Raw genomic sequence first — 20,991 nt, 5'->3', positions numbered from 1 at the left:
AACAAGGACATTTCTAAGTGACCCTAAACTTTTGAACAGTAGTGTGTATATATATATATATATATATATAATGTTCATATTTATAGAATGTGTGTATGGTTTATTACATTAACTCATACTGAAATAAACCATGCTCATCTTATCCTTAATACTGATTATTTATCATGCTAGATGTATTGTTTGTGAAAAAGGTCTAAACCCAATCGTTAATAGTGCCACTTGTGCTGATGCCCAGCCATTGGTGTTGAAACTATCATAAGTAACAAGAGAACACGGACACCCGAAATCACAAACTTCATCCTAAGGAGTATTGCTATAAGTGAAATATTAGTATTTGCCAATTCTTGCAATTGCATGGGACTGGTACTGTACAACGGTCCATTCGTTCCAACCATGTCTACATCGTCTCAGGAAACTGCGGCCCGGAGCAGAGAAGAGAAAGGGAGGGGAAGCGGGGGAGAATAGAAAGAGAGGGAGGTAGAGTGCGAGGGAGCCCGATCCGAAGGGAGGAGTCAGGCGAGGGAAAGAGCAGCTGGAGTTCTACACTTCGTCCTCTTCTCCTCGAAAAGCATACTTAATGTAATAACAACAGTCCACACGTTTTTGTAAACACTTATGTTGTCTTATTCATACAGGTTCATCATCGGCCATCGTCAGGTATGCAGGGAGGCTCACAGTATTAGTTCAGTGTTCGCTCTATTCAGAAAACTGTGAAAAGGAGAAAGACGCGGAAAAGAAGGAAAAGTCTGGCAGAGCGGTTTTCGGAGTTGGTGTCTCACAACTCCAGAGCGCGAGAGGCACATCTGCAACAAGCGAAAAAATACTTCACTTAAGAGAAGAAGACAGAAAAGATCAAGAATTATTGGAGGGAAACATCCTTCGAACACGTAAGTGCAAAAAACACGACGAGGCATGATGAACTGTTCCCTTTGAACATTTTGCTATTTGCTGGCTTTGAAAGTTTTGAGGGAGAAAACACGACGTCTATTCAAAAACTGTCAGAGGTATCACGTTTCAAATAAGTTGGAATTTCATAGAAGTCCACAAATCGGAGGGTGGTGATGAAATAATAAAATTGTATGAAAACTCAACTTATTCACAAATATTATCACACAAAATTACTATTTATTTTCCTGGATGCTTTCTAGTTGTTTTCTACTTTCTTTAAAGTTACAAGTTGACCCATTGCACATTTTCTCTACTTTGCCTATGTAATTTCTTAAGTGATAGAAACTCACACTCACTCTGTTAATTCAACACAATGGTTGTTAAAGTGCGTTTAAATGTATTTTATGGAAGGTTGAAGCTATTCTTTTTGTAAACACTTTAATGCAAAAGTAATTGCATTGTTGAGAAGTGTGGGTTGAAACAACTTTGGGAACTTCCACTACAGACACAACTTTTTTGGACTTTTGCCTAAAGAAACGCACGGGGCATGCATATTTAGGCCTACATGTGATCATATTTCAGCGCGATTTTACCAAGTCGTGCCTGTTATCGATTCGGTCTCATCCATTATGCCTAATATGAGTTATGACTGCTTACTATAATTTATGGAACATTTTCCTGAATCGAGTATAGCCTATTCTGATAACAATCGAATGCAATCACTGATGTCTCTATAATTCTACAATCAAAATATGAATGTTGGAATACAAGTAGGCCTAGATTTATTTAGCAAGGCACAGCCTTTGTAAAGCACATACCTATATAATGAGCATTTGATCGAGTTTGACAATAGTAGAACACTGACTGGGTTATATCAAATTAAATAGAACAGTTCCAAATATAACATTTAATTTCTGAGTTGAAATACAGGATATGCTACTAATAATTAGTGCGGGCACATTTGGATACTTACCCCAAATATTTTATTGCCCTTATTATAATCAGGCCTAATTATTCGGCATATAATTTTTAGTCTTTTATCCATTGAGTTTTCTGCGTATGTACTTTTTGGTCCGTTATGTATCATGGCAGCACGCCTCCACATGTGGAGATATTTGTTTTAAACTTTTCATTCTGCTCCCCGCCAGCTGTTCCACATTTTATCTGCTTGTCGGATTCGCTGTGAGTGACTGGTGGACCGTTTGTGTCTCGGGTTTCACGCCGCTATACAAACGACGAAGGTTCGAGGCGTTCAGCCGTGCGGTGACGGCTCAGCCAAACCTTCTTTGACACTTGGCAAATTATTAACGGAGATCTAACTGCCTTGAGAACGAGCAGTAAGAGTTGAATGCAAAACAATAGAAGTTTAAGAGCTTGTGCAGATAAAAAAGCTTCCCCCCCCTCGGGTTAAGAACATGGTCATCTGGATTGGACTATGCCAGTTTAATGCCCTTATGAAAAATCTGTCATGTGCTGCCTTTTTTAAATTTTTATTGCCAGGCGTGTTTGTTTTTTTATACAATTCTTAAGGTGGTAATTTGTAGATAAATAAAAACATTGCAAGAACATATAACCCACTTAATTTAGTGACTGTTTTTACACATTGTTTTTTTAAAAGCATACTTTTGTTTGCATGAGCCGAAATTATGCACTTATTTCTGAAATCAAATTCTTATTAGGCTGGCCTACTGAATAATAATTGAATTGATAAAGGAATCGGCTCAACTATTTTGCTGAAATAATATTTGGTAAGTGGGAACATCAAGGAATATATAAACCTTTCTTTTAGCCTACTTCTCAATACCTCAATAGATTATTTTTCATACTCAAAACATGTGTTTGGTACAGTAATATAGTGCATTGGTATCCTTATCTAACCAGGACATTTTTATCAATGCATTTTGCCTTTTAATCAACAGGAACAACGTGTTTGGCTTCCACAAATCCTAATGTTATACCTCAATTCGATAAGGCCTACCTGCATTTTATTTTGAAATTATAATCTGTTATTTTATTTCCAGAGGATGCAATGGACATAAAAAATATTCTACCATTTATATATTTCTGGGTTTTTGCTGTTGTGTTTGATTTACCGTAATAGTAGTGATTGATTGTCGACAGAAATCTCTTTGACAGAGTGCATTTTTCCTGAAGAATGTGTGATTACTTACCTCCAGATTTAATGATCAAAAAAGCAACATGAAATGTCATTATATTAATTTGAGCTCTATTTAGCCTTAATGGATGGCAGATATTTTCCACGAGAAAATGATGCTCTGAAATAACCACAGATTGGCTCTAAGTACATGTGTATAATAATGTGCATGGAGCCAGAGATATTTTATGATTTAATCATATTAAATATGAATGATATCTGATGAACACACTCAGTGTTATAAATATGTATGGCGTTACTGTTTTACAATGTCTCCAGAACAGAACAGAGCTCAGCTAGGGGCTGCAGCTTCACTTGAACAGGTGCAATTTTACAAAACAAGGACTGCATGTCATAAATGATTCAGCAACAGTGATAAATACACACAATGTTTAAAGATGATAATCTGGTATTTAAAAAAATAAATAAAAAAAGGCACATTGAAGAAACCCGGGTTTTTTTGTTTCTCCACCAGCGGAGATGAATCTGCCTGTCTGGTGAAGGGGGCAATCTGTAACTCACAGTCCCACGGATAGGGAAGGAAACTCGCGGATAACCCCTATCCTTCCTCAGCCCGTCAGAAAGCAGAGCAGCCCTTTATCTCCGCATTAGCACACCTTTACATTCAATTATGCATCGCTGCAAAAACACCAGGCAGTGCACCCGTGACCTCTCCAACCTGCCCAAAATAGGACCTGTCACACAAGCAGATGTTAATGCACAAAGATGACACTCTATTACCCTCTTAAATCAAGGACCCCTCCTCCTCGCCCCGGCCCGCAAATCCACTGTTCTAGGCAGGCCTCTGTCCTTAGGCCCTTTTACATCCTAGAGGAAGAATACCTGTTATCAGGTGTGTATGCATGAGGCCCTAATGACGTGCTAATGGGCATCTATAAAGGCACACTCATAGATAGCAAGTGTATTGCTCTGCCAGGTTGATTTAGGGGAAGTTGTTTTGATCAAAGATAAGGGCCAAGGCATTTTTTGTAGCATTTATTCACATTTTTGGTTTGTTGTGGTGTGGATCCCTGGGTGTGAGACAGATATGGGGTGCGATTCCTGCTGTGGCACTCACAGTCCGTTCAACGGTCACGGATGTCAATATGACGAAAGGTTTATCATACAACTCTTTAGCAGAGCGCGAAGTACTTCTATCCCACAAACCACCGCTTACATTAGCAGGTGAGGAGAGGTGCAGTTACCTCATCTATTCAGAGCATGTTGGCAGAAATAAGTAAACATGGCATCACAATGGCTATAAAATCCATCTTTCCCCTGCGTGTGAGTATAGCCGCTTCATGAATAGACGGGCCCCAATAGGAGTCGCTCACTTTGATGATTCTGAACTTTGATATATCGACATGAAATCGAAAAGGAACAGTTGAGGGGTGGGAGAACAAGTCCAGGAGAGAGAAAGAGTGAGAGAGATATTGAGGGGGAAAAAGGCAGAGAGACAGGAGACGGAGGTGCATGTGTGATGAGTGAGAGGCTCCTTCGCCTCCTTGTAAAAAGTTCGGGCTGTGGCAGTTCGCCGCCAAGTGTAGCCTACGCCAAAGTGTCTGGATGCATTTGCGTGTGAGCGGAGAGAAGAAGGGGGGCAGGCAGGCGTGCGGCGTGGCGCAGCACGAGGGCTTCTCCTTGGCTCTCCTAATCCCCAGGCCCAGCCATCCCTTCAGGGCATGCCTCAGATCTGGCTCTCCTAGCTCTCCGCGTGGACCTACCCGGCCTCCGCCAGCCGATTTAATATGCTATGTGTTCCTTCTCCCCCAGCTCCCCTCCACCTCCACCAGCTGCGTCCCAGAGCGGGACCCCCATTCACCCCCCCACTCCCTGCTTCAAGGAGCCCCACTTGAGGCACCTTTCACTGGGCTCATGTCTTTTGCAAAGTCAGGGGAGGGGGGTGGTTGATCTGATGAAGGGGGATCAGAGAGAGAGAGAGGGACAAGTGTAATGACATGCCTATACACACACATGCATTTAGATAAACCCACACATCCACACCCTACACATGGGCTTCCAAATGTGCTCTTACTCCACCTGCATGTTTTCAAATGCAAACGCACCTCGATATAAAATATCCCCATCATAGACATGTTTTACACGCACGGAAGCACTTACACTCGCTCGCACGCACACGCACGCACACAGGAGTGTGCAAGCAAAGTAGCCAGTAGTTCTTCTTTCAGAAATGGGGGGGGGCAGAGCTCAAGCTGCCGTAGAGGCTGAGAGTCAGAGTGGCCGTTTCTTTTCCAGGGCTTTGGCCTCACGGAAACCCAGATTGGACCTGCCAATTCGCCTGGTCAACCAGCTTCCCTGAGAGAGAGAGATAGAGAGAGAGTAACAGAGAACGAGAGAGAGAAAAGAGAGAGAGAGTAACAGAGAACGAGAGAGAAAAGAGAGAGATAGAGAGAGAGTAACAGAGAACGAGAGAGAGAAATGAGAGAGAGTAACAGAGAAAAAGAGAGAGAAAAGAGAGAGTAACAGAACGAGAGAGAAAAGAGAGCGATAGAGAGAGAGTAACAGAGAACGAGAGAGAAAAGAGAGAGAGTAACAGAGAACGAGAGAGAGAAAAGAGAGAGAGTAACAGAAAACGAGAGAGAAAAGAGAGAGAGTAACAGAGAACATGAGAGAGTAACAGAGAACAAGAGAGAGAAAAGAGAGAGTGTAACAGAGAACGAGAGAGAAAAGAGAGAGATAGAGAGAGAGTAACAGAGAACGAGAGCGAGAAAAGAGAGAGAGAGTATCAGAGAACAAGAGAGAGAATAACAGAGAACGAGAAAGAGAAAAGAGAGAGAGTAACAGAGAACGAGAGAAAAGAGAGAGTAACAGAGAATGAGAGAGAAAAGAGAGTAACAGAGAATAAGAGAGAGAAAAGAGAGAGTAACAGAGAATGAGAGAGAGAAAAGAGAGAGTAACAGAGAATAAGAGAGAGAGTAACAGAGAACAAGAGAGAGTAACAGAGAACGAGAGAGAAAAGAGAGAGTAACAGAGAACGAGAGAGAAAAGAGAGAGTAACAGAGAACGAGAGAGAAAAGAGAGAGAGTAACAGAGAACAAGAGAGAGAGAGAGTAACAGAGACCGAGAGAGAGAAAAGAGAGAGTAACAGAGAACAAGACAGAGAAAGAGAGAGAGAAAATAGAGAGAGTAATAGAGAACAAGAGAGAGAGAGAGAGTAACAGAGACCGAGAGAGAGAAAAGAGAGAGAAACAAATGATTTACTAGAGAAAAAAAACAAGATGAATGCAAGAGTGAATGGGCGCTAGCAGACTCCTGCATGAACCCCAGTGCGTATCAGCGGGCGCCTGCGTTGTCTTTTCTCACACACTCGAGTACAAACAGAATACAAATGGCGGCAGGTCGCGCCTGGCTGACGATGGAGCTGGACTGCGCTCATTTCCTCCGCTGTTAGCCCTGAGCCTCTGGAAAAGCGTCTTTGCGGCTGCTGTGTGAAGTGTGGCAGCAAGAGGTGAAGTGAGCTGCGGGCCCATTTGCCTGTGGTGTGGTGGGCTGTGTAAAGTTGAGACGCTGAGCTTGAACAGTGGAGTTGTAGTTCCCGACTTCCAGGGGTTTTTGGGTCTGTTATTGTAGATGTGGCATTGTGTCAGGGGCTTGATGCGAGCCAGTTGTGGCATCCGTAAGGGGGCCTGCTCTCCGTCGTTGTCCAGGGAGTGTGGTGACGGCCAGGGGACAGATGAGGCGGCCAGCTCACTGTGAACAATGATCTGTCACTCCCCCCCTCCTTCCGTGTGTGTGTGTGTGTGTGTTTGTGTGTGTGTGTGTGTGTGAAGCCATGCATCAGGCTGCTGCACGAAGACACACGCACTTGGACAGGCTCAGACAGGCGCATGCACGCACACACACAGAACAACTGCGGGAGAGGTCAATTGAAGGCAAGGGAAGGGTCACTGATTATTGTGATTGGGACTGAATGGGAGTTCATTTTTTGTACAACCCCCAAGTCTGTATGAGAAAGATCATTTCTAATATCAATTGCATAAATAGCTGTTTGGAATGATTTTGTTGCATTGCTCAGACTGTTCTGTTACACAACGTGTTTTGTATTTGCTGTGCCCCATGCTGGCCTGGTTATCTGCTTTAGTGAGTAAGCCCCGTGGGTCTTAGTGGAACCTGGGGGTCGAGATTGAGGACGGGGACATTGTTTGAATGTCAAATGCCAATCCCAAGGTTAATACCTGAATATAGTTCAGGCCCAGTTGCCCCCTCCCTTCTGCAAACATGTTTTAAATGAGTGCCTCTTCCCCTCCTTCCCCTCTTTTCCCCCTTTCCCCTTCTCCTTCACTTCCGTCCTCTTTTGCGGGGAATTTGACCCCCGTTCCTCCTCTTCTCTAGGGGCCAGTGGGGCCTCCTCTGCAAGTGAATGCTAACAGCCCCTGCCTGTAAGACAAAAAATGCCTCATCTTAGAAAAACTAAAGGGGAACTCTACTATCGGAGCAAATTTCTTGCCCGATCTGAAAGGAGGCCTCTTTTGTCTGGATGGCATTTGAAGACTAATCGTTTTTCTCATGCAAAAAGCACTCTGTCTTAAGAGCTGGGCCTCGGAGAGAGAGAAAGAGAGGGAGAGAGAAGGAGCTAGTGGGGGCTGTGTTTTAACAATACTCCGCAGGGAGCAAGGAGGAACGGGGGTTGGAGGGGGCGCAGGGGGGATTCCTCTCCTTTGCTTATTTTTTAGACAAAGCCCAGTTCCTTGCAGGGTTGAAGGGAGAAAGGTGGGAGGTGGTGGTGGTGGTGGGTGGGGGGGGCTAGAGGAGGGAGTGGGAGGTGGGAGGGATCCAAGAGTTTTTAGTTCCTTGAAAAGAGGGTGGGGGGGGGGACTCCAGCAGTTTCTAATGACGGTCTGTCATCGGGGCTCCCCTACCTGCCAGAGGAAACCTCAGGGCCCCTGACTCAGGGCTACACTGACTCCGACAGGCTTGGCTTGGGGAGAAAAAAAGTGGGCCTCGGAAATGTATAGAGCAACAGAAATATGAACTTGTATATGGGCCCCTAAAACGTCTTGGGCTATTCCAGGCCTGACTGGTGTTTTTATTAAGAGAGGTCGACATGCTTTGGAAATAGATCTTATTCATGAAGAAAAAAAAACAGGGCTGGACTTCCCAAAGAATTCATTATGTTCCCCTTTCCCAGAAGCCTCGGTGCTCCGCAGGTCCCAGCCGTGCCTCGGAGGACGCCGAGCGTGTCGCACCGTGTCGCGTGACTTTGTAAAGCCTCCCTCAGCGAGCAGGGGAGTGCGAAGGGTTCCATTTGTCAAAGGTGCCCGGCAGTTTTTTTTCCCCTTCTCAACACTTTCCCGGCTCCGTCCCAAACTCATTGTCTGAGCTAAGGCAGGACATTAGTCACCGCGGTGCTGGTGGAGCCTGCGGGGCTGTGGGACCAACCAACGCTGTTCTGGAGCAGGGACTGCTAGTCGGACAGAGAGGGAACTAGAAGAGGGAAGAGGAGGAGTGATGGAGGGTGTGTGAAAGAGAGAAGGGGAGGAAAAAAAAAGAAAGAAAGAAAAAGGGAGAAAGAGCGAGTGTGGAGGAAGGAGAGAGAGCGTTAGAGGTGTGGAGGAAGGAGAGAGAGCGTTAAGGGGTGTGGAGGAAGGATAGAGAGCGTTAAGAGGTGTGGAGGAAGGAGAGAGAGCGTTAAGAGGTGTGGAGGAAGGAGAGAGAGCGTTAGAGGTGTGGAGGAAGGATAGAGAGCGTTAGAGGTGTGGAGGAAGGAGAGAGAGCGTTAGAGATGTGGAGGAAGGATAGAGAGCGTTAGAGGTGTGGAGGAAGGATAGAGAGCGTTAAGGGGTGTGGAGGAAGGATAGAGAGCGTTAGAGGTGTGGAGGAAGGATAGAGAGCGTTAAGAGGTGTGGAGGAAGGATAGAGAGCGTTAAGAGGTGTGGAGGAAGGAGAGAGAGCGTTAAGAGGTGTGGAGGAAGGAGAGAGAGCGTTAAGAGGTGTGGAGGAAGGAGAGAGAGCGTTAAGAGGTGTGGAGGAAGGATAGAGAGCGTTAAGAGGTGTGGAGGAAGGAGAGAGAGCGTTAGAGATGTGGAGGAAGGATAGAGAGCGTTAGAGGTGTGGAGGAAGGATAGAGAGCGTTAGAGGTGTGGAGGAAGGATAGAGAGCGTTAAGGGGTGTGGAGGAAGGATAGAGAGCGTTAGAGGTGTGGAGGAAGGATAGAGAGCGTTAAGAGGTGTGGAGGAAGGATAGAGAGCGTTAAGAGGTGTGGAGGAAGGATAGAGAGTGTTAAGAGGTGTGGAGGAAGGAGAGAGAGCGTTAAGAGGTGTGGAGGAAGGAGAGAGAGCGTTAAGAGGTGTGGAGGAAGGAGAGAGAGCGTTAGAGTTGTGGAGGAAGGAGAGAGAGCGTTAAGAGGTGTGGAGGAAGGAGAGAGAGCGTTAGAGTTGTGGAGGAAGGAGAGAGAGCGTTAGAGGTGTGGAGGAAGGAGAGCGAGCGTTAAGAGGTGTGGAGGAAGGAGAGAGAGCGTTAGAGGTGTGGAGGAAGGAGAGAGAGCGTTAGAGGTGTGGAGGAAGGAGAGAGAGCGTTAGATGTGTGGAGGAAGGATAGAGAGCGTTAGAGGTGTGGAGGAAGGAGAGAGAGCGTTAGAGGTGTGGAGGAAGGAGAGAGAGCGTTAGAGGTGTGGAGGAAGGAGAGAGAACGTTAAGAGGTGTGGAGGAAGGAGAGAGAGCGTTAGAGGTGTGGAGGAAGAAGAGAGAGCGTTAAGAGTTGTGGAGGAAGGAGAGAGAGCGTTAGAGGTGTGGAGGAAGGAGAGAGAGCGTTAAGAGGTGTGGAGGAAGGAGAGAGAGCGTTAGAGGTGTGGAGGAAGGAGAGAGAGTGTTAGAGGTGTGGAGGAAGGAGAGAGAGCGTTAGAGGTGTGGAGGAAGGAGAGAGAGCGTTAGAGGTGTGGAGGAAGGAGAGAGAGCGTTAGAGGTGTGGAGGAAGGAGAGAGAGCGTAAGAGGTGTGGAGGAAGGAGAGAGAGCGTTAGAGGTGTGGAGGAATGAGAGAGCGTTAAGAGGTGTGGAGGAAGGAGAGAGAGCGTTAAGAGGTGTGGAGGAAGGAGAGAGAGCGTTAGAGGTGTGGAGGAAGGAGAGAGAGCGTTAAGGGGTGTGGAGGAAGGATAGAGAGCGTTAAGAGGTGTGGAGGAAGGAGAGAGAGCGTTAAGAGGTGTGGAGGAAGGAGAGAGAGCGTTAGAGGTGTGGAGGAAGGATAGAGAGCGTTAGAGGTGTGGAGGAAGGAGAGAGAGCGTTAGAGATGTGGAGGAAGGATAGAGAGCGTTAGAGGTGTGGAGGAAGGATAGAGAGCGTTAAGGGGTGTGGAGGAAGGATAGAGAGCGTTAGAGGTGTGGAGGAAGGATAGAGAGCGTTAAGAGGTGTGGAGGAAGGATAGAGAGCGTTAAGAGGTGTGGAGGAAGGAGAGAGAGCGTTAAGAGGTGTGGAGGAAGGAGAGAGAGCGTTAGAGGTGTGGAGGAAGGAGAGAGAGCGTTAAGAGGTGTGGAGGAAGGATAGAGAGCGTTAAGAGGTGTGGAGGAAGGAGAGAGAGCGTTAGAGATGTGGAGGAAGGATAGAGAGCGTTAGAGGTGTGGAGGAAGGATAGAGAGCGTTAGAGGTGTGGAGGAAGGATAGAGAGCGTTAAGGGGTGTGGAGGAAGGATAGAGAGCGTTAGAGGTGTGGAGGAAGGATAGAGAGCGTTAAGAGGTGTGGAGGAAGGATAGAGAGCGTTAAGAGGTGTGGAGGAAGGATAGAGAGTGTTAAGAGGTGTGGAGGAAGGAGAGAGAGCGTTAAGAGGTGTGGAGGAAGGAGAGAGAGCGTTAAGAGGTGTGGAGGAAGGAGAGAGAGCGTTAGAGTTGTGGAGGAAGGAGAGAGAGCGTTAAGAGGTGTGGAGGAAGGAGAGAGAGCGTTAGAGTTGTGGAGGAAGGAGAGAGAGCGTTAGAGGTGTGGAGGAAGGAGAGCGAGCGTTAAGAGGTGTGGAGGAAGGAGAGAGAGCGTTAGAGGTGTGGAGGAAGGAGAGAGAGCGTTAGAGGTGTGGAGGAAGGAGAGAGAACGTTAGATGTGTGGAGGAAGGATAGAGAGCGTTAGAGGTGTGGAGGAAGGAGAGAGAGCGTTAGAGGTGTGGAGGAAGGAGAGAGAGCGTTAGAGGTGTGGAGGAAGGAGAGAGAACGTTAAGAGGTGTGGAGGAAGGAGAGAGAGCGTTAGAGGTGTGGAGGAAGAAGAGAGAGCGTTAAGAGTTGTGGAGGAAGGAGAGAGAGCGTTAGAGGTGTGGAGGAAGGAGAGAGAGCGTTAAGAGGTGTGGAGGAAGGAGAGAGAGCGTTAGAGGTGTGGAGGAAGGAGAGAGAGTGTTAGAGGTGTGGAGGAAGGAGAGAGAGCGTTAGAGGTGTGGAGGAAGGAGAGAGAGCGTTAGAGGTGTGGAGGAAGGAGAGAGAGCGTAAGAGGTGTGGAGGAAGGAGAGAGAGCGTTAGAGGTGTGGAGGAATGAGAGAGCGTTAAGAGGTGTGGAGGAAGGAGAGAGAGCGTTAGAGGTGTGGAGGAAGGAGAGAGAACGTTAAGAGGTGTGGAGGAAGGAGAGAGAGCGTTAGAGGTGTGGAGGAAGGAGAGAGAGCGTTAAGAGGTGTGGAGGAAGGAGAGAGAGCGTTAAAGTTGTGGAGGAAGGAGAGAGAGCGTTAGAGGTGTGGAGGAAGGGAGAGAGCGTTAAGAGGTGTGGAGGAAGGAGAGAGAGCGTTAGAGGTGTGGAGGAAGGAGAGAGAGTGTTAGAGGTGTGGAGGAAGGAGAGAGAGCGTTAGAGGTGTGGAGGAAGGAGAGAGAGCGTAAGAGGTGTGGAGGAAGGAGAGAGAGCGTTAGAGGTGTGGAGGAATGAGAGAGCGTTAAGAGGTGTGGAGGAAGGAGAGAGAGCGTTAGAGGTGTGGAGGAAGGAGAGAGATCATTAGAGGTGTGGAGTCTATAGCTCTACCTCAGGCCTCAGTGTGTAAGCCCTGCCCTGTCTACCCCCCAAAGCTGCGTTCACAAAGAGATTTACAAGACAGGTCTCCGGTGTGCTGCTTTGCCGCCATGCATCATGAGTGTGTGTGTGTGTGTGTGTGTGTCGAGCGTATGGACGTGAGAGAGAGAGAGTGTATTTTTCTGGGTTAAATGTGCACTGTGAGAAGACATGTTTTTTCTTAAAGGTTACCCAAAATGAATCAGTCCTAACTAGTCAGTGCTAACCAGAACCAAAGGAGGGTATGAGATTACTTATTCAAGAGAGGTGGTAGGGGGGGTGTGTGTGTGGGAGAGAGAGAGTGTGTGTGTGTGTGTGTATGTGTGTGTGTGTGTGTGTGTGTGTGTGTGTGTGTGTGTGAAGAGAGAGAGAGAGAGAGAGAGAGAGAGAGTGACATCACACATACAAGGGATCCTGTTAGCTTTTGGAATTATTTATAAAGCTTGGCTTTTGTGTGGCTCTGTAAATCCCTGTCTCCTCCCATTACTGCCTATGACTCTACCTGCGCCACCTTCAACCCCAAATGCTCCCTCTGCCACTGTACTGAGTCTCAGTGAGTGCTGAGCTAGGATAAGTTTAACCTTTTAGATCATAATAAGATTAGAATTATGCACGGGAGGGCTGATCCTAGATCAGGACTCTGACACTCTTTACAGACACCAGTTGTATATATTCTGTTTCTTTTAATGGGCGAAGTAGTACGAGATCAAAACAATGACTGTTGTTCAAGTCGTTCCTATATGGGTTCTATTATTTAGTAGAAATCTGGTTGTAGTGACACGCCCAATTCTGAGACTTCAGAGAAAATCACAAAGTTATACTGACCGTCACATATGGGCTTGATTGCACTGTAGAGTTTTGTGTGCATTTATACAGAGTCCTGGTGGACGGTTTAGTGCGTCTGAGACGGTGTATGTTAATGTTGCCTTCATTGAAACAAGCTGCGGTGTGATTATGGCTCAGCTCTGGAGATATGAGCAGAGCGCTGAGCTAGCTCTCCGTTTCTCCCGCTGGCGTAGAGATCAATGCAAACCGGCTAACACAGCCTAATAACCCATTTACACATACATTGGGAAAAACATTTACATACATCGACCCTTAAACTGATAAAGTAGGTCCATGTCCTAGAGGTAAGAGTTATTGTGCTTGTGAGTGATTAGCTCCAGTGCGCGTTTTTTTGTGTGTGTGTGTGTGTGTGTGAACGCGGGAGAGCCCTCTCCCGCGACTACCAACCAGTCCTGTGTGTGATAGGTGCCAGATTGTGTAGCTGCTAGCCAGACTGTCTCTGCCGATCAGAAAAGAGAGAGAACGAGAGGAAAAAACTAGAGAAAAAGAGAGGAGGGTTATTACAGTACAACGTTCCTCTGATCTGATTCATCGCCGACTGTCTCTCCTGCAAAGGGTGAACTTATTATCCCTGTCTCAACCTCCAGAACGGTGCCAGCTGCTCCCCATGTTTCCCAATTAACCCCCGGTACCCGTCTAACGCACCAATTAAGGCTTCCTCCTCAACGTTTTTATTTGCACGTATTAGCATGCTAGCGTTGCCGTCGTGCCGGGAGCCCTGGGCTGTGTTCATTGGGCACCGAATGGAAGAAAACGGACTGAAACAGGGACGGACTACCTGGACCTGTCCAAGAAGAAAAATGTGTTATCCGTTGTTAAAACGTTTTGAAACGATTTTGTGTCCTAATGAATACAACCTTCGTCTGGAGGGATAACTGAGAAGTACGCAAGCGAGTGTGGAGTGTTTAGGAGGCGTCCTAAGCGATGGCTTTACGGGCCCCAGAATTTATTTCAGGCGGCAACGCAAACAGCTGAAAGGCGTAAACACAGCCAGATGTTGGTTAGCTTCCTGACTGACGACGGCTCCAGGGCCCGAGGGAGCTGCCAGTGTAATTACAAGTCTTGCTCCCCGAGTTTTTTCGTGGCCTTTTCATTCGGGAGCTAGTCTGTATGTCCCTTTTGAGTGTAGGGGGAGGTTTTTTGTCGCCCACTTGGAAATGCTGTGAGTTGTATGATAAGGCGCGTGGATGTTATTGCATATCTCAATGGAGTATGAACCAGACGTGTTCTTTTTTTACTGGACTTGCAGTATCTTCAAATTCAGTTTCCACTCCGATGATATTCACTCTTGTGTGTTTTGAAACGTGAGGTGCAACTTCAGTAGACCTTTAGGCCGAGCTCTGGGACGTGTGTGGGTGCACCTTACTGACACTGGGAGAGAAACGGGGGCTTTGTGGAGCGCCAATCCCTTTGACAGTAAGCGTGTGTGTGTGTGTGTGTGTGTGTGTGTGTGTGTGTGTGTGTGTGTGTGTGTGTGTGTGTGTGTGTGTGAGAGAGAGAGAGTGAGAGTGAACAGGCCCTGATGGGGGGGCTTTTCATGAAAGTGAGACTGAAGTGTTATCTTCCTACCAAACTAGTGGTGCTGTTGGGAGACACGTCAGCCATAGGGGAGCTGGTTGAGCTGAGCTGCCTGGGAGTCTCTGACTAGGACTCCCTCTGTGTCTCTACTTCCTTTGATCTACCACTTTCTCAACCATACTCATGGTAGAGTACAGTACAGTAGATTACAGAACAGTAGAGTAGATTACAGTAGAGTAGATTACAGAGCAGTAGAGTAGATTACAGAGCAGTAGAGTAGATTACAGAGCAGTAGAGTAGATTACAGAGCAGTACAGTAGATTACAGAACAGTAGAGTAGATTAGAGTACAGTACAGTAGATTACAGTACAGTAGATTACAGTAGAATAGAGTAGAGTAGATTAGAGTACAGTACAGTAGATTAGAGTACAGTACAGTAGATTACAGTAGAGTACAGTACAGTAGAGTACAGTACAGTAGAGTAGAGTAGAGTAGAGTACCTACTTGATTACCTGCCTTTTGTATTTAGTTGTGTTTATTTATGAAATAACTCACTCCCTGAACTTGCTTCCCAACTCTCAGCGCACTCCTTGCACCCGGTCATAGAGTTTGTTTTATACACGTGATTCATAGCATTGCGTGGTTTAAGAGGAGTTACTTAGCCGCCTCATTAAGTGAGCCTCAGTTCCGCCACAACAAATTAACTAGGCCCAACTCCCCCACTTCCCTCTCCCACTTCTTCCCCCGTCCGTCACAGCCATGCCATGTTAAAAGACTATTAGGGCTCTGATAGCATGCTGATAGCATGAGCAATCGCCAGGCGTTCTTGGCCGGAGCGGGTTGAAGTTATTTCCTCGGGTAGTGTCCCAAATGGTACCCTATTCCCTACGTAGCACACTACTTTTGAGCAGAGCATTGTTGACCCTGATCAAAAGTAGTGCACTAAATAGGGAATAGGGTGCCATTTGGGACTCGGACTCAGTGGGTCCACCTGGTAGAAGGAGAACAGATGATAAAACAGAATCATCAGAATGTAGTGTGGAATGTGTGACTCAGTTTCCCTTTGAATGCTTTTCTTCCCTTTCACTTCCTCTGTCTGTTCATCCTCTCCTTCTCCCTCCATCCCTTCATCCCTCTTTCACTTCTCATTGAACAACGGTCTAATTCCAGGACTTCATTTTGCAATGTGATGGCATTCCTTTATTTTGCCCTGCTCTCTGCCCTCCCTCCCTCCTCCCTCCCTCCCTCCCTCCCTCCCTCCCCCTCCCTCCCTCCCTCCCTCCCTCCCTCCCTCCCTCCCTCCCTCCCTCCCTCCCTCCCTCCCTCTCTTTATCGCCAGAGAGCCAAACACCAGTGCGACTTCATCTCGTCCAATCATCCCCCTCTAATACACTTTAAATGGGGCGGCCGCGAGGGTCTGGACGGAGAATTAATAACAGCCAATAAAGCGCACCTCCGGGGCATGGCGGCGAGTCTTTAAGTAAACATTTTGACTTCTTGAGGGGGGGGAGTCGGGGGGCTAGCAACTTGATGAATCGTCGCGGAGCTCGGCGAGGGCTAATTTCTCACTTAGCCGTCCTGATGAGGCCTGCCTAATAGGGGCCTGTGCTGCCTGCTTTGCCTTGCTGATTGTCTGCTTCATGGGTTGGGTTGATTATTGTGCTGCGTTATTATCACGCTGGCCCCTGGCTGTTGTTCCCCCGCAGAGGCCCTGCTCTGTCATCAATCACATCATTCACTACCCTCCTCTCTTCCACTCACTCTGGTCTGTGCTGTACCGTTTATACCAGTGACAGAGAAGAAGGAGAGAGCAAAGAGGTGGGGTGGGAGGAAAGCGGAGCGAGAGGGAGAGCGGGCGCGCGGGAGAGATTTGTGAGAGAAAGAGAGGGGGAAAAGAGAGAGAGAAAGTTGGAGAGAGAGAGAGAGAAAGAAAGGAAAAGACAGATATAGAAAAGAGAAAGAGAGCGATGGAAATATAGAGAGGGGGAAAGGAGGGAAAATAGACAGAGACAGAGGGAGAGCCCAGAGGGAACTGGGGGATTAGAGTGTGGAAATGAGCGAGGGACCAGCAACCTGTGGGCTCAGCCTCTGGACAGACAGACGGACACGGTCTGGGGGAAGTTGAAGCAACAACTCCATCACTCCACTGGAACTACCTCTGTGTCTGCGTCCCAAAGGGCACCCTATTCCCTACTTCTTTTGACCAGGGCCATAAAATAATACCCATATGACTCAAGAGGGAGCCAGAGATCAAGATGACCAGAAGGAAAAAAACGTAACCTGACCCGACCGTCCTCCTCCCACTCCTGCTGGATTTGGTAGATTCTGCCATTACTCTCCTGAAGTTGCTGGTAATTGGCTACACGAGGAGTCGGGCAACCTTTCTCATGTGGAATGACAATTGATCGTACTATTTCTACCGATCTGCGTGCCAGTTATGGTTTTCATATTCACATTTTCATGGAACAGTTCAATTTCATTTATAATAACGTCTTCGTATCTCAAAGTCATTGTCAAGTGGTTAATCAAAATTCGATCCAAATCTAAATGAAAATGATACAAACCTTAAAAAGTTACTTCTATTGCAATTGTCAAAACTAACCTACATAAAGCCAACAAATAAAACATTGCAGCCTGCAGGTAGAAAATATCCTGATAAAAATAAATATCCTATAAATCACATTGGCTTCGCATGGCCTGTCTGCAATGAACTTAAAACATTGTATCAACTATTAACTTAGGTCAGGCCTGAAGCTGGTGCTAGCAAACTTGCAACATTTAATCAAATATTCTAGGCCCTCAGAGGTTCTCACACTTCAAGTGAGCTCGGGACAGACACAACTGTAGGCGATTTGCTTAAGGGATAAAAAGTAATCAGGTAGGCCTATTTTATGATGTTTCCACTAGATCAGGGAATGACATTTTTCCCTTTCACGCTGAGTGGATATCGAAAGGGAGAGAGCTGGAACGATTTTTCAAATACATTGAGGAACTATTGTCATTCTCTATGGATGGAAAAACAGACTGTTTGCTTGCTGTCTGAGATGAAGAAAACGGTTACTTTGAGTAGCTCCACAGCTCATTAGTGGTGGTGCTTTAAGCCAATCAGAAATACTATCAGATCTCCAAATGGGCACATGTATAAGTCAACATTTTTGGTGCAGGCCAGGTAACCTTTAGGCCTACATCTTTCTATGTGTAATCAGGTGTACCTCGTTACTCAACATTGGCACGAGCGCTCCAAACTAAAGACAATGACGAAATTGACAAAACTCTAAATGGAATTAAATAAACCAAAACAAAAATGCCCAATCCGATAATGAAAATGATAGAAGACTGGAATAATAATATATTGAACGCGTTAACAGAAATGACTGTAACCAAACAAACATTGTAGATTAGAAATGAAAGGAATTAACGGTAAATGTAATACTGGTGATATATGTAATGAGAAATTGATACACTAACAAGCAAACGCAAACAATTCACACAATTAAGTTAGGAGACAATGAATGAGCACAAATTGGTGTGAGAGAGAGCGCATTCAGGAGAGAGATGTGCATTGTGCATATTAGCCACGCTCCCTTTCTTGGACTGCGCCATTCCCTAGGCATGCGCAATGGATGAGTCTCGGAATGCGCAATGGATGAGTCTCGGCCTGCGCAATGGATGAGTCTCGGCCTGCGCAATGGATGAGTCTCGGCCTGCGCAATGGATTAGTTCAGTGAGATGGGCACGAATGAGACAGGTGTCTCGTGCTATAAAAAATACATTTATATAAACACTACATGACTAAAAGTATGTGGACACCTGCTCGTCGAACAGCTCACTCCAAAATCATGGGCTTTAATATGGCGTTGGCCACCACTTTGCTGCTACAACAGCCTCCACTCTTCTGGGAAGGCTTTCCACTAGATGTTGGAACATTGCTGTTGGGAATTGCTTCCATTCAGCCACAAGAGCATTAGTGAGGTCAGGCAATGATGTTGGGCGATTAGGCCTGGCTCGCAGTCGGCGTTCCAATTCATCCCAAAGGTGTTCGATGGGGTAGAGGTCAGTTCCTCTTCGACAGACCATTTATGTATGGACCCCGCTTTGTGCATGGGGGAGGCATTGTCATGCTGAAACAGTAAAGGCCTTCCGCAAACTGTTGCCACAAAGTTGGAAGCTCAAAATCGTCTGGAATCTCATTGTATGCACGTTAAGATTTCCCTATAGTGGAACTAAGGGGCCTAGCCCAGACCATAAAAAACTGCCCCAGACAATTATTCCTCCTCCGTCAAACTGTACAGTTGGCACTATGCATTGGGGCAGGTAGAGTTCTCCTGGCATCCGCCAAACCCAGATTTGTCTGCCGGACAGCCATATGGTGAATCATGATTCATCACTCCAGATAACCTGTTTCCACTGCTCCACTGCTTCAGCACTCAGCTGTCCCGTTCTGTGAGCTTGTGTGCCCTACAACTTTGCGGCTGAGCCATTGTTGCTCCTAGACGTTTCCACTTCACAACACTTACAGTTGATGGGTGCAGCTCTAGCATGGCAGAAATGTGACTGACTTGTTGGGAAGGTGACATCCTAGGACGGTGCCACTTTGAAATTGACTGAGCTCTTCGGTAGGGCCATTCTACTGCCAATGTTTGTCTATGGAGATTGCATGGCGGCGTGCTCGATTTTATACACCGCTCAGTAATGGGTGTGGTTGAATTAGCCAAATCCACAAATTTTAAGGGGTGTCGACACATGTGTATATATAGTGTATTTGCTACTGCTCGACAAAAAAAAGTGTTGGCCGATCCAACAGTCTATTCGACCAAACAATCGACTAATTGTTGCTAGCACCCAGTGTGTCCAGCTGTATGAGTTGACTGTATGTCAACTATGGAAGTACATTATCTTGGGAAGGACGTCTGCTTAACGCAATGACACAAGTCTAATGATATGAATGGATCCTCTATGGAGACATTGCGTTAGGGATGACTATGCAAATATGAATGGAAGTTCTACTGTATGTGGACAAACTGTATTAGCTATCTAGAGGTCTTTAGGAGTGTGAGTAGTTGTATGTGGAGACATGGAGAGGAAGGCCTCCTGTGGAGATGGAGGGAGGAAGGGAGGCAGGGATGGAGGGAGGGAGAGATGGAGGAGAGGAGGCAGTTCGATGGTCCCCAGGGCCATGCAAGGAGACCCCCTCTACAGCCCCCCTACCATCTCTCTGCTTGATCCCACTCACTATGAGGTGTGTGTGTGTGTGTGTGTATTAGTGTATGTGCGTTTTTTCATCAACAAAGGAATTCCTCTGCTTCCACCCATCCACTCCCTAGGGTCCCCTCTCTTCCTGATGCTGTGCATACATACACTTGTAGATGAAAAGTCACACAAGCCCATGCAGTGTACATACACTCGCACACAGAACAGCTCACACACTCTCAAATACAGTAGAGAGCATCTCTCGCTCTCATTTTGACATCTGCTGAGGTACCCAGAGTGAGAAAAAAACACAGTGGTAAACATACTAAGCAAAGTACAGGAGTGATGTGCGGGTAGAGTAGGTTCAGGTTTTGTGGTGTCTTGCTTGAGAGCCTTCCCGAAGCGTGGTGTGTCCTGTGCCGATACGGCCCTCACTCTGTGCTCCGCTTTGAACTCCATGCGGTCACTTAACCCCATTTTAGGGCCAAAGACTCAAAGTGTTGAATTTAGGTGGGAAACTTGTATTCACCATGACGAACTGAATTAATTTAAATGTACCTTTATTTGGCTAGGAACGAGTTGGAAAGAGAGGCTTATTTGTATAATAATCATTGTTGTGGGGATTCAAGTCAAGATGGACCAACATCTCAAGGGCCCACGTCCTGGCTTAGGAATTACGGACCAATGACGGCTAGACTTCACGTATTGTATTTCTTGGCTGCAGCCGTACTGTGCTTTACCTGGATATCAGTTTGCGATTGTTGGGTTCTGCTTGGAAACGAAATACCTGAACTAGCATCTTTTCTCTCTTTTATGCCAAGTGCAGAAAGTGTATAGAACAGATACTCTGTGGCTTCGTGGGGGGAAATGAATCGAGTCAAAGTAAAAGCGAGAGAGAGAGAGAGAGAGAGAGAGAGACCCAATACCGCGTAACCGTTCCACCAAGGGAAAAGGGCTGACTGCTTTTTCCATTGTTTCAGTCTTGGGGACTTTTGGGGTCCCAGTTGCTCTTCGTACACCAGTGCGACTCAAACAAATACAGTGCACAATAAATAAATAAGCTAATAGGCGGAGCGCTGGGGGAGCGGGGAACGCTAGAGGATGCCGGAGGTTTCCGTTGTGGCCCGGCTCTTTATTTGCCCCTTATCTATTGGGTAGCAAGCGCAAAAGAGGCATCGTGTAAGCATTAAGATTACATCGTGTGGGTTTGTTACCCAGGAATGTAAGATGCACTCAGCTCGTCGCTGTGTGAAACGACACACGGTCCCTCGCCAGTCCTCCAAAGCATCTTAAGTAGAGAGGTCTGGGAGACGGAGGCACTCGACGAGCATAATCGCATTAGCTCCGCCGAAAGCCACCGATGGGCTGCGTTGTTGCACTGTTTGTCCTTGACAACAACATTTAAACCAACGTGCTTTGCTGTCGCACCTCCC

General features: G+C 46.7%; 1 protein-coding gene across 1 annotated transcript in view; it reads left to right on the top strand.

The window, feature by feature from the left end:
- The first annotated feature begins 498 nt into the window (after positions 1-498).
- The window catches only part of LOC135517423 (transcriptional activator GLI3-like), a 135,077-nt gene continuing 114,584 nt past the window's right edge, over positions 499-20,991 (top strand). Inside the window, 1 exon segment of the mRNA XM_064941688.1 lies at positions 499-887. The gene's annotated coding sequence lies outside the window, so the exon portion shown is untranslated.

This window comes from Oncorhynchus masou, chromosome 28 (genome assembly GCF_036934945.1).
Source record: "Oncorhynchus masou masou isolate Uvic2021 chromosome 28, UVic_Omas_1.1, whole genome shotgun sequence".
Lineage (NCBI taxonomy): Eukaryota > Metazoa > Chordata > Actinopteri > Salmoniformes > Salmonidae > Oncorhynchus > Oncorhynchus masou.
The sequence above is the reverse complement of the archived record's forward strand: the minus strand, read 5'-3'. Positions and strand labels throughout refer to the sequence as shown.